The sequence below is a fragment of the Suricata suricatta genome, chromosome 2 (assembly GCF_006229205.1).
Source record: "Suricata suricatta isolate VVHF042 chromosome 2, meerkat_22Aug2017_6uvM2_HiC, whole genome shotgun sequence".
Classification (NCBI taxonomy): Eukaryota; Metazoa; Chordata; class Mammalia; order Carnivora; family Herpestidae; genus Suricata; species Suricata suricatta.
In genome coordinates this window covers 117,156,073-117,170,132 of record NC_043701.1, presented here as the reverse complement: position 1 = coordinate 117,170,132, position 14,060 = coordinate 117,156,073, and positions in this window count along the sequence as shown.

Sequence of the window (14,060 nt, the reverse complement as noted above, 5' to 3'; positions counted from 1 at the left end):
TGGTTAAGTATCTGACTTTGTCTCATGGTTTGTGGGTTCAAACCCTGCATCAAGCTTTACACTGACAGCTCAAAGCCTGGAGCCTGCTTCTGATTCTGTGTCTCCCTCTCTCACCTCCCTCCCCTGCTCTTACTCTGCCCCGCTCTCTCTCTCTCTCTCTCAAAAATGAATAAACATTAAAATTTTTTTTAAATAAAAGAAAAAAGATTTACTCTTATGTCATTATCTTGAGCATATGATTCTATTGATAGTTCATTCATTGTTGTGGCTGAATAACATTTCGTCATTTGTTTTCCTTTGCTTGTACACCTCCTCAGAAAGGTTAACAGGATAATGTGCATTGTAAATCCCTCAGCACTGTTCAACAAAACTACCTGCAATGTTCAAAACAGTCTAGATTTCCCCTCATGGATTGGATTACCAGTAGCCACATGTGGCTGTTAACATTTGAAATCTTAATGCAATCGAGTTGTTGGATTTTAGTTCTGTTTGCTCCTTAATATAAATTTAAGAGGTCACAGATGCTTTGGGCTGCCCTACTGGACAGCCCAGAATAAACTATTCAATATTTCTCAATTGTACTTGATATATGTATACATTTGTATGTGTCTCCTGTAATTGTTTATCCAAGAGAAAAATGGGAAAAGACAAGACCAAAAAACATAGGAACTTTTAGGAATCATGTGTTAGTTGCCCACAGGGCATGTAGGTTGCCATGTGGCCGTAGCACAATAATTTCTATCCAGTAATCTGTGTAGCCTTCCTCTTACTTGGTATATATTTGTCAATTGCACATGCGTTGCCATTCCTGGTATGCTATGTATCCTTTACTTCCATAAAGATCCTCCATCGCCTTTGCTCTTAACCATCTAGTTTCTATATACTTTGTGAAGATTTTCCTTCCTTCCTTTCCTTCCTTAGAATTCTGAATCTTCCACTATTTGCTTTCACTGGTTCTTTCCCACACCCTCCCTGAGCTGTCACCTCGATTTTAATGGCTTAAATTATCAGATATGTTACCCAGATGCCCACATGCATTCTCTACACTTGCTTCTGTTTGGAATTCCAGCCTCCCTCCAGCCCACCCCTTAGGGAGAGGGTCGCCCATGTATACTGCCCACCGCTCTTGATCACCGGACAACCAGGTGCTGGTAATCCAGGCTACTCTCTGACTAAATCCTGAAAATGATCCATGTCTGCACATCCTTGTGCACAAAGCAGTTTCAAAACTGTATTTTCTCTTCTCTCGTAGCTATAGTAGCAGATTTAGAAGCTGCTTTATGTGAGTTAGGCCAGGAGATTAACAGTTTTCTGTTTTCTGGATTAGAGGTGTATATTTCTACTGCAATGAATTAAGCTACTACCTATGGTGGTATGAGAGTATCTACTGTTGCCTGCTTCTTAAACAATTTTTAGAATCTCGTTGCCATCCTGTGCTGTTTTCTCTTCTTATATATAATTTGCAGTAACCTTTTGATTTCCAGCATTTGTTATATTTGTAGAACTTTGCTTACATTATTGTATAGTCCCTGGACTATATCATCCATCAGCTCTCAAAGCCTCAAGCCATCACAACAAAAACAGAAAGCACATTTCTTTAAATAACATCATTTTACCCTAACTTTTAGAATTAATTTTTGCAGTATATTTTTAAATTATGTCATCCTTTGTTTCTTACCTTCAAAAGTGCCCAAGGTGAAACACTGATTTACCATATTTGGTTAAGTGTCATTTGATCACATTGGATTTACCTCCTTATGATCATGATATGTAGAAATGAACCTCCTTGATTGTTTCTATCTTCCCTGAGTTAGGAATCCAGCACATTCAGGGAGGTAGGGTACAACTATTAAGATTTGCCTCTTTCTTTTATTCCCATTATATTCTCAAGTTTTGAAAATCATATTTTAGTGTTGTATGTCATTTTAGTATATCTTGTATTCTTTCCATGACCTACTTAAAAAAATTAGTGACACTCACATAAGCCTGATGTGTGGGGATGGTGATGTTGTTTCTGGCCACTTTCTTCATCGTTGTTATTATATATTAGATCTTATATTGTTAAGTTGCTATTCAGGCTCATCCTATATCTTCAGCTTACTTTTAAAATTTGATGATTACTTATACTTTGAATTTATATAAATAGACTTATCTATACTATATATTAGTCCTCACCAACTTATCCAATGAAAAAATTATTATGACATAAATGTTGTAAACTTCACATAACAAAAGAGAAAAGTATATATTGAATGTCAAAAAAGAAGAAACATTCAACTTAATTCATTATTCCACGTTTTTATGGAGCCTTGGCATTTGCTAAAAAGGTATTCATTATTTAGATATTTGATTTACCCCTGTTTTTCTAAAGAAGCAAAGAGGTACAGTAATGTTTTTCTCAGAAAATTTCCAATAATTTCTAAGTCATTCTTCCCAAATATATTCAAATATTCATTTTTAAAAATAAGGTCTTTAAGACTGTACAGAAAATGTGTACTTTTAATTTATGTAACCTCCCACTGCTACACATTCTTATATATAATACAAACAGAAATTTGGCACATGCTCTCCATAGAGTATTTGGAAATGGGTTTGCACATGTGAGAAACATAGAAATAATGGCTACCAATCCGCTATGCACTTTTACCAACTCCATTTTTCCTTACCTTGTGCTTGGGTACCAACAGTAACATGCAGTTGAGTGTTTCTGCTCTATCCTGAGTGATTTGTTAGAGCTTATTACCAGAGGTCTGAAATAGTCATTATACCTGGGCTCCTAGCCATGCAGTCTGCACTGTGGCCTATCCAGAGGACTGGCTGATGGTCAAGGGGACCTTCACTTCCAGTTCCATCCTGATTATTCCTTGCTGACCTCCCCCACCCGCCAGTACTCATTTTATTCATTGGCTTTTTTCCCCAAGCTGCTGCTTGATACTTTGTCCAACTCCCTCGTTGGAATTGCCAACTTTCTTTCCTCCAACCTAGCCCCAACGGCCCATTCAGAGACTGGGCTAGACCCCACTCTTCCCGCTGGACGTAAGCCTTGGACTTGGAGAGAGATGGTCTATCCTAAGGGTCTGGGGTGACCTGCAGGGAGCCTATGGTTTGCATGACTCTGCCGAGCCTCAAACCTGCCTCTTCCTTTGAATACTATTGACCTGGCTCAAAATATAAAATCCAGTCTCGAGGTAGGTCAGCAAACTGAGACTGAAATTTCGAGAATCTGGGAAGAATTTAATAGCTGTGAGCGATGGCTTGGCAAGGCCCACCCACACCTCTCTGTGCATTCCCACCTCACATTCCTGCTGGCCTCTCACTAGTGACAGCACCCACCCTGTGACTTTCATTTCTGCTGCTATTTTGTCCTCTGAAGACTACAGTAAGAGGAACTGTTTACCTTTGCTTTTATTTGATGTCTCTTTACAAGAGCCACAGCACTAGGTTTTAGGATGCTTTATCGTCTTTGAAAAGGTTTTACAGTTATTTTCTTCACAGGAGCTTCTGCCTTAAAGACTATGTGCAATGTTAATATGTTGTTCCCTGTATTGTATGGTAAGGGATCTTTTCATACCTCGGTGATTGTTGATTTTCTAAACTGAGGCACTCATGCTCTGCTGGGCTGTCATGAACTAAAATCACTTGAGCAACACAGGGACAGGACCATTTACAGGAAGGTCACCAGGCCTCCATCCGTTTACCAAACAAACATACTGAACACAATCATGGGACAGGGATTGTTCCAGGTACGGGGAGCACCTTTTCTTCAAGAAGCTAATGCTATAACGAGAGAGGCCGACAACTTAAAATTAATATGCAATATATGCTAGTTGAATGTAAGAACTATGAAGAGAGTAGAACAGAGAAGAGGTTGAATAACCAAAAAAAAATGCAAAAACCAAAAAACAAAACCCCCAAAACACAAACAAAAACAAACAAAAATCAACCCAGGCTCAGAGATAGAGGAAACAGACTGGTGGTTGACAGAAGTGGGGCTTGGGTCAGGTGCAACAGGTGAAGGGGGTCAAAGGGTACAGGCCTTCAGTTAAAATGCAACAGCCACGGGGATGGACAGTACAACACGGCGACTACAGTGAATAGTACCAGACTGAATATTGGAAAGTTGTGGAGAGTGTGTATCTTGAGGATCCTTGTGGAGAAAACAAGAAAAACAGCACTGTAACTGTGTGTGGGCACAGGTACTGACTAGGCTTCTCCTGGTCGTCCTTTCACAATGTGTGCACATAGTGAATCGTGTTGTACGACTGAAACTGATATAATGTTATATGGCAATTATACCTCAAGTAAAACAATAAAAAATTTTTGTGTATTATTTTTTAAAGTTTATTTATTTTGAGAGAGAGAACGAGAGAGAGCAGGGGAGGGGTAGAGAAAGAAGGAGAAACAGAATGCCAAGCAGACTCTGCACTGCCAGCATAGAGCCCAATTCAGGGCATGAACCCATGAACCATGAAATCATGACCTGAGCCAACACCAAGAGCTGGACATTTAATCAACTGAGCCACCCAAGTGGCCTCAAAACAATGCAAGTTTTAAAACAAAGAAATAAATGTGCAATGGAATGCCAGTTAAAAATATGACCTATGAAGAACATAACAGAAAGAATGAGTAGAGGGTCCTGTCTAGATAAATGAACACAAGTGTTTAAGTGCAGATTCAAAAGAAATGAGAAGGTGAGCCATGAGGACACCCAGAGGAAGGGTATCTCCGTGGGGATGAATGGCAGGGCAAAGCCCGAGTCAAGTGTTTCCTCAGCAGCCTGGAGACAGGCACTGGAAAAGACCAAGCAAGACACAGAGAGGAAAAGATGGGCTGGGGAAGATCCTGTACAATCTTGTATGCCTAAATCAGAGACAAGATTCTGATCTACAGAAATGTGAGGGGTGCCTGGGTGGCTCAGTCAGTAAAGCATCTGACTTTGGCTCAGGTCATGATGTCAAGTTCTTTGAGTTTGAGTCCCATGTCAAGCTCCATGCTGACAGCTCAGAGCCTGGAGCCTGCTTCAGATTCTGTGTCTCCCTCTGTCTGCCCCTCTTCTGCTCACGCTCTGTCTCTCTCTGTCTCAAAAATAAATTAACATTAAAAAAAATTACAGAAATTTGACTCTGGTGTTAGAGTAATAGAGCCATTTCTGTGACTGGCTTATAATCTACAAGTACTCACGTGTCTCCTCCTTGATCTCTAGCTGGGACTCTGCACTTTCCCTATTTGAAAATGAGCATTTGCTTACAGAGAGATCCCTTCACATGCAGATAGAGCATCTGATAAACATGACCAGAGTAGGGCAGGTGATCAAAGATCACTTTTACCATCTGAACAGCAGGAATGTTGAGGGATAGCTCTTTCCACTGGATTATTCTAACATCATTGAAATGATGAAGGTATTTCTCTAGTAATTTTATCTCTTTGAGGAACAATCCATTTGCTGAGCACAGACCTGTTCTTTGCTTAATGCATAGTATGCAGTTGGCATGTTATTTCAAAATACTGTCTTGGAAAAACGGGTGGAAATGGTAGCTTGTATGCAGATTTAACTCTGAAAGACTTTGTGGGGCAGTAGTGGCATAAAATCCATCCAAGCATTACTTTATTTGGCCAAGCAGAAGCTGATCAACCACACAAAAAGTCTACATAATGAAAGACAGGGGAAGGGACTAAATAAATAAATAAATAAATAAATAAATAAATAAAAACAAGAATCATATTGAGGCCTTTCAGCCAAATTTATGTGGACAATTTTCAGAGATGAAGCATCATCTCTGTCAGAGATTATGAGGAAGAGTAGGATCAGAAAAGCGAGTTAACCATAACAGGAAGTAATCCATGTAAATGGAAAAAGCAATTCAAATTCTAGTGGTAGATCAGTTAAAACTATCTGAAAACTGGAAAGTATTAAGCTTAAAGCACAGGAGGTGAAAGATGGAAAAGTGAGTTGAAATTAGAAAACAAGAGACACCAAATGCCAGGGAAACATGCTTTATTCTTAAAACATTGAAGAGTTTTAAGCCTGAAATTTTATTTTTTAACATTTATTATTTATTTTTGAGAGAGATAGAGAGCAGGGGGGGAGAGAGAGGGAAAGAGAGAAAATCTCAAGCAGGTTACATGCTGTCAGCACAGAGCCCAATGAAGGGCTTGAACCCATGAACTGTGACATCGAGACCTGAGTTAAAACCAAGGGTATGATGCTTAACCAACTCAGCCACCCAGGTGCCCCTAAGCCTGGAATTTCAATAATTGCTACCAGTATAAAATAGATGTGAATTTGGCAGTAACAGAATTATGGCAGTGATTCATGGAGGAACTTCTGGAGTTCTGAGTTGGAAGAATGGCATGAATGAAGAGAAAAGAAGTCCCCACAATATTTTGCAAACAGATTGCAAATCATTTGGCAATGAATTGGATTCGAATAATGAGAAAGGAGGCCATTGCAACTCCATGTAATCAGGCAGGATGAGGGTGGCTGATATACTTAACAAAGAAGATGGACTTTGGAGGAAAATATGATTGAAGGTTAATATAGATGTGTTGATTCTGATTTTGTAGCCACTGAGTTTAAGACATGATGTACCACCAAGTACCTAGGTTGGAAAGGGTAAGAAAATTCTAAATTTAATACTGGACCCCTACCTCAGAACATACACAAAGATAAAATTAAAATTACTCACAGACTTAATGGTAAGATTTAAAAACATAAAACTTATAGAGAAAACACAAGAGTAAATCTATATTTTTGACTTTATTTTTGTGGAAACGTAGGGGGTTCTCCCTTCTTTTCTAGCAATCTAGTATGCCTTGGATATGTGTTAGTTTTTTAAACTCCTCAGGATACAGGTGCTTTGGAATGCACCAATTTCCCAAAGAAACTCTCTCCTTACCTCTCCTTCTCAAGCTCTAGGCTGTCTATTGTATGTTTCAACTCTGGTCTTTTACCCAGACAGCCATGGGGGTTTTATTTCCTTAATGAAACTTTCTGGCAATGCCCACTGCCTTTCCTCCCCTGGCAAGTGACAATCATCTTGTGTCAATCCTCAGGCAGTCCTCCAGGCTGGGTCCAGCAAAACAGACAAACATACGTAATTACAAATCAAGCCTGCTCTGTTCCCTCCACAACCAGGGAGCACAGGCTGCCTTGTCCGGGAGGAAGGAGGGCAAGCACAAGCAAAAATGCCACAAAGCTTTTGCGTGATTTTTTCATGCCTCTTTCTTAATTTATCTTTCACTTGGTTGCTGTAAACCATTGCCAGTTTCCAGAGTTCTGACAAACTGGTTCTGACAGCTTCTGCTTGCTTCTTGATGTTTCTGGAGAAGGAGGAGAGTTTGAGGTTGCCTATACCAGTTTTTCCCTAGGCTATTTTGTGAAAACATTTTTCTCAGACTTCATTGAAGCAGTGTATGCAATATGGGACTGAGAGCACACCCAAGTACCTTTTTTCTGAAGGGCATTTATTCACCTTTCAGCAAAAATTTCAACCTTTACTGACACCAACATGTTGGCAAATACACTATCCTCTCTTAGAAAGGAGCCAAGACTGCATATATCAGGTTGGTAGAGGTCTGGGTGCTCAGGGGGCTTAGGTCCAACATTTACCTACTTCTATGGGAATCTACAGATTAGTAACCAGCTTGGACACAAACCAGCTAAGACTTCGTGATTCACCACCAATGAATCATGAATGCAGAGCTGAGAAACCCAGCACTAACCTTGGTGTAATTATGTAATTAAGACTCACTCAGTATGTGATAATAAAAGTTTTCAATCTACAGAATGTGAGCAGGTTTTCACCTTATCTCCTGTTTAAAAAATTAAGGTGTAAATGTTTCATGGAGATGTCATATTGTTTGTTTCCACCTTGCACTGAATACTTAAGTTTGTATAGGTATGTTCTTTACATACATATTTTTGTGTATGAAATCAGGATAATGATTTTTTTAATTTGTTAAAGGCCATCAGTGATTCTGTAAAATGTTTTGTGCTTGAACGATTCATAGAACAACTGGATTGTTGTAATTTTGATTAATTATTTTCTACTTAATTTATTTCATAAAGGCTTTTGTTAAGGGCTAGACTGTGATTTTTCATATGCCAGCTTATAGAGGGGAAAAAAAGTCAACTAATTGAATTACAAAATTCAACTCAATCATAATCACATAGATGATTATAATTGCACAAGTCTAAATGTAATTACACTGAGATTATTTTTTTCAATCAGAATCTATATGATTGATAGGGATTCATTTTACATGTGAAAGTTAAACGGCAAGATATTTAAATGTGACTGAAGTATATCTTTCTCAGGAATAAATTTATCTCAATATCTTTAGTATCCTCCAGTGATGGGCTTGCTAAGGGTATCTAAACATTCATGACCTGACAGAAATGATCAGTGAATTCTCCAACCTGTTAGCTAACCCAAGCAGTCAACTACGCAAAGTATGGCCAGAGGTACTTTCCTTATAGAATCAATGCTTAATCCCACTCAACATCTCTTGCAAAGTATTCCTCACAGTGAAATTACTTGGCTAATTCACATCCACAGGCTATTGAGAATGAGGTGACTTTCCGTCTTCTATGGGCCAAGGAATTATCTGCACTAGTCAAATTAAACAGCTAATGAGATTCCAATTCCATTGCAGGGCAGAAGGAACAAGATATCAAATGGACCCAATTCTCTCTGCACCCAGATGTTTACTGACTTTATGCTATTTTGACATCGTTGGCCTCACTTTGAATCTGATGGTGTGGTTTCAGAGATTAGGGTAACAGGTGCCTCTCTAGGAATCACAGTTACTGTAGCTCATGAATTGAGGACTGTGGCATTCAGATTCCTCATCCATAGAATAAGGGAATGATTGCCTCAGAATGTTGTAAGTGTATGGGGGTTCAATGTCAACAATATCTTCAAAACCTGGTCCCTGATTTGGCACTATAAGCATCACCCAAAAAACGCTTTGAAATGTACGTTCTCAGACTACACCACAGACCCACTGACTCAAGAAACTCTGTGAAATGGAGGTGAGCAACCTGGTTTACACTGCCTTCCATCTGGTTCTGACACATGGTAACACTTGAGAACTGCTGGTCTAAAACATGGAGAGTCTGGCAGAGAGCTTGGTGCATCTCACATAATAGTCAACATCACCACTGTCATATGTGGGGAAAGCCATCCCACCAGCAATCAGAAATTATGTTTCCTTCCCTCTTCAGGTCTTCATAGCCTTGGTGGTGACAGGAGATACCTGTATTAGGATGTGGGAGTCTTAAACTCCCTGAAAGCATATGTGATCATGGGGATGTGCAGCCACAGAGTATTTATCTCAAATCAACCGTGTGATGAATAACTATCTTTCCATCTTGTCACAAAAATACATGTTTATTCAACTGAAAGTAGTTCAATTACAAAAAGGGTTATGCATTTTCTTTGTTTTCATTTCTACCTGTGCACACCACTGCTTGGTCACTGCTTTTATAAAAGTCTATCAGGGGTGCCTGGGTGGCTTAGTTGGTTAAGTAGACGACTTCAGCTCAGGTCATTATCTCATGGTTCATGGGTTTGAGCCCCCGTCAGGCTCTGTGCTGACAGCTCAGCCTGGAGCCTGCTTCTGAGTCTGTGTGTCCCTCTCTCTCTGACCTTCCCCCACTCACACTCTGTGTCTCTCTCTCAAAAATAAATAAACATTAAAAAAATTTATAAAGTCTATAAAATTGTATAAAGGAAATAATAATATAGGATTATACTAAAAAATCATTGATGTCATGTTTCAATTTGAATTATTCTTAATAACTCAATGTATAACCTGAATAAAATATTTTAATTGCATACTTTATTTTTTAGACATCTTAGTTTTAGAATTCTTTTGTTCTGCACCCAATTCCAATGTGGTGGGTTTCCCCCACCTCCAACAAGCAATTCTCTGGACTACAGCTAGGTGCCCTACAATTCAATTCATTTTGACGCTATCTACCATGACACAGCAATGAATTCCTCAGGTTAAGGGTTCAGTCCTACAAGACTGCCCTCTACCTTCAGATGCTAGCTGCTTGCTGAAGTTGTTCTCTGTACTTCTGGCCACCTGGCTATAAACCAGAGGTTCCCACAACCCTTTCTATGGGTTCAATTAATTGCTGGAGCTGCTTACAGAGCTCAGAGGAATTTTTACTTACTAGATCACCAGTTCGTTATAGAAGGATATAACTCAGTAACAGCCAGATGGAAGATGCACAGAGCAAAATATGGTAGAAAATTGGGGAACTGGCCAGCCCTCCTAAGGGTCAGTTCTAGCCCACTACCTCCATGAGTTTACCAACCTGGAGTCTCTTTGAACCTGTCTTTTTGGGATTTTATGGAGGCCTCACTAAGTAGGCATGATGAATCAAATCATTGGCCATTGCTGATTGAACTTCATCTCTACCCTCCCAAACCCTCCCTGGAGGTCTGGGAGTGGGGCTGAAATTCTTAACCCTCAGACCACGTGGTCAAGGTTGGCTCCACAGGCAACCACCCCCATCACTGGAGGCTTTCCAAAAGTCACCTAATTAACATAACAAAAGACAACTTAATCACTCTTAACACTAAGTAAATTCCAGGGGTTTGGGGATTTTGAACTGTGGAGGAAGACTAAATGTATATGAGAAATATATTTTGTACATCTGAACAAACAAATATGTAATTTCCTTATAAATCTCAATACCACAAGAACAATGATTAAGAAAATAATGTGTACATATTTATTTTAATACAGCTATTACATTTATGTGAGTTAAAGTTTATTAACTTTAATGTTTTTTTAATGTTTATTTCTATTTTGAGAGAGAGAGAGAGAGAGAGGGAGAGTGAGCCCAAGCAGGGGAGGAAGAGAGAGAGGGAGACAGAATCTGAAGCAGACTCTAGACTCTAAGCTGTCAGCACATAGCCTGATGTGGGGCTCAAACTCACGAACCATGAAGTCATGACCAGAGCTGAAGTTGGACACTCAACCTACTGAGCCACCCAGGTCCCCTTATTAACTTTAATATTAAAGTTTTTACCAAGAAGCTGATTATTTTTCTGAGACTTTGTTTCTTATATTTAGATTTAAATAGGTAAACGTATATCTTTTTTAATGGTGCACTGATTGGATAGTTTCACTATTGCGTCTGACAGGGTACTATATATTCTTTATCTTAGAAAGACATTACGATATTTTATAACCTGAAACAACAAACTGAATGATTGCAGCAGAATTGCTTTTCCATTCCAGAAAACAAATAAACAAAAACAACAACCTTGTTTCCCTGATCTTTATTGTCTGCTAGAATATTCAGCAAAATAACATATTCAACAAGAACAAAGGACAAAATTCACACTGGGCTTAAGGAAAACTCCAACTTTCACTGGAATTAGAGCTTCACATTCTTCCTTTATAGGGAAAAGCAGTAGGACACTTCTCTAGTCAAAGAAAATGCTTAGAAATACTCAATGATAGAAGAAAATACTTAGGAGGAAAACTCTATGTAGATTGAAGGTAGGGATAAGAGAATTTAAACCTTGCATTTCCATTTGGCCCTCTATACCTGTGGCTAAGCAAATTTCCCAGCACTGATTAGAGTGGGCAAGCTGACAAAGAACCTACTTCTGGCTGTACCTCACAGAAGAAATTCAAACCCTAACTTGCAAAAACACATTTTCTAAGTATGAACTTAAAACAAAGCTATGTCTCTGTCCTAGAAAAAATAGTTTTAATAATAAAAGATAAATCACAAAACAAAATACATATTTCATCAATGTGCTATCAGAGTATTAGAATGACTTTAAATTAGAATTCCATTCAATTAAATTGAAATAACTACAATTAATGACATACATTACTTTCTTATTCATGTGTGATATATTTGTGCTATGGTGACATCAAAACTACCAAGATTTGGGGCTCCTGGATGACTCAGTCGGTTAAGTGTCTGACATCTGCTTAGGTCATGATCTCGTGATTTGTGAGTTTGAGCCCCGCAATGTGCTCTGTACCAACAACTCAGAGCCTGGAGCCTGTTTCAGATTTTGTGTCTCCCGGTCTCTGCCCTTCCCCTGCTAGTGCTCTGTCGAAAAAGTGAATAAAAACATTAAAAAATATTTAATAAAAAAAACTACAAATATTCTTCTAAAATACTCTCCTCAAAAGGAAAATAACTTTTGTACAATAGTTTGGAATTATTTATTCACATTTACGATTATTTAATTTTATCTGTTTGTACATATTAAAAAACAAAATCCAAGTGGGAAAATATGAAGATCTAAGTGGCTTTATTCAACTACTCATGAATCAGGCAGTATCCCATCTAGCGAATGGTAGAAAGTTCTGAGCTACTGTACAAAATGGAAGGTTTTTAAGGGTAGAGAGGAAGCTGGAACCAGGAAGACACCAAGGGAAAAAAAGGTTATTTCAGGTCACCTTCCTTTGGAGAATAAAAAGGCCTTTGAGGCAGATTACCTCACTGGGATTCATCAGGAAATTCCACAATTACTGGTTTAAAATTCTACTCCTGGGGGAGTAGAAACCCCTATTAGTGCTCCAGGTGGACTGGGAAGACCCTGCACCTTGGAACCTCCCATCCCAGAGCTGTCACTGAGGCTCTTAGTCTTGCCACAAGAAAGAATCTGAGGACAGCCATACAGCACAGTGGACAAATGACAGAAGCAAGAGCATTTTTTAATTAATAGTTTATTGCCAAGTTGGTTTCCATATAACACCCAGTGCTCTTCCCCACAAGTGCCCCCCTCCATGACCATCAGCCCACAACCCTTTTCCTCCTCCCTCTTCAGGCCTCTGTTTGTTTCCAGCATTCAAGAGTCTCTCATCATTTGCCTCCCTCCCTCTCCCTAACTTTCTTTCCCCGCTTCCCCTTCACATGGTCCCTTGTTAGGTTTCTCCTGTTAGACCTATGAGTGAAAACATATGGTTGTCCTTCTCTGCCTGACTTATTTCACTTACCATGACACCCTCGAGGTCCATCCATTTCATTCTTTCTCATTGTCATGTAGTACTCTATTCTGTATATATATACCACATCTTCTTTATCTATTCACTGGTTGATGGACGCTTAGGCTCTTTCCATGTTTTGGCTATTGTTGACACTGCTGCTATGAACATTGGGGTACATGTGCTCCTATGCATGAGCACTCCTGTATCCCTTGGGTAGATCCTCAGCAGTGCTATTGCTGGGTCATAGGGGAGTTCTACTGATAGTTTTTTGAGGAACCTCCACAATGTTTTCCAGAGCAACTGTACCAGTTTACATTCCGACCAACCTTGTAGGAGGGCGCCTATTTCTCCACATCTTCGCCAGCATCTGTAGTCTCTTGATTTGTTTATTTTAGCCACTTGGACTGGCATGAGGTGGTATCTCAGTGTGGTCTTGATTTGTATTTCCCTGATGATGAGTCATGATGAGCATCGGTTCATGTGTCTATTAGCCATCTGGATGTCCTCTTTGGAGGAGTGACTATTCAGGTCTTCTGCCCATTTCTTCACTGGATTACTCATTTTTCAGATGTGGAGTTTGGTGAGTTCCTTGTAGATTTTGGATACTAGCCCTTTATCCAATATGCCATTTGCAACTACTTTTTTTCCCATTCTTTCAGTTGCCTATTAATTTTTTTTTTTACTGTTTCCTTTGCAGTGCAGGAGCTTTTTATCTTGAAGAGGTCCCAATAGTTTATTTTTGTTCTTGAGCCCTTGTCTTTGGGGATGTGTCGAGTAGGAAATTGTTGCAATTGATGTCAAGGAGGCTATTTCCAATAGCTTTCTCCTCCAGGGTTTGATGGTTTTCCATCTCACATTCAGGTTCTTCATCCATTTGAGTTAATTTTTGTGTATGGTGTAAGAAAGTGGTCTAGTTTCATTCTTCTGCATGTTGCTGTCCAGTTCTCCCAGCACCACCTGCTAAAGAGGCAGTCTTCTTTCCATTGCATACTCTTTCCTACTTTGTCAAAAATTAATTGACCATACATTTGTGGGCCCAGTTCTGGGTTCTCTATTCGATTCCATTGGTCTATGTGTCTGTTTTT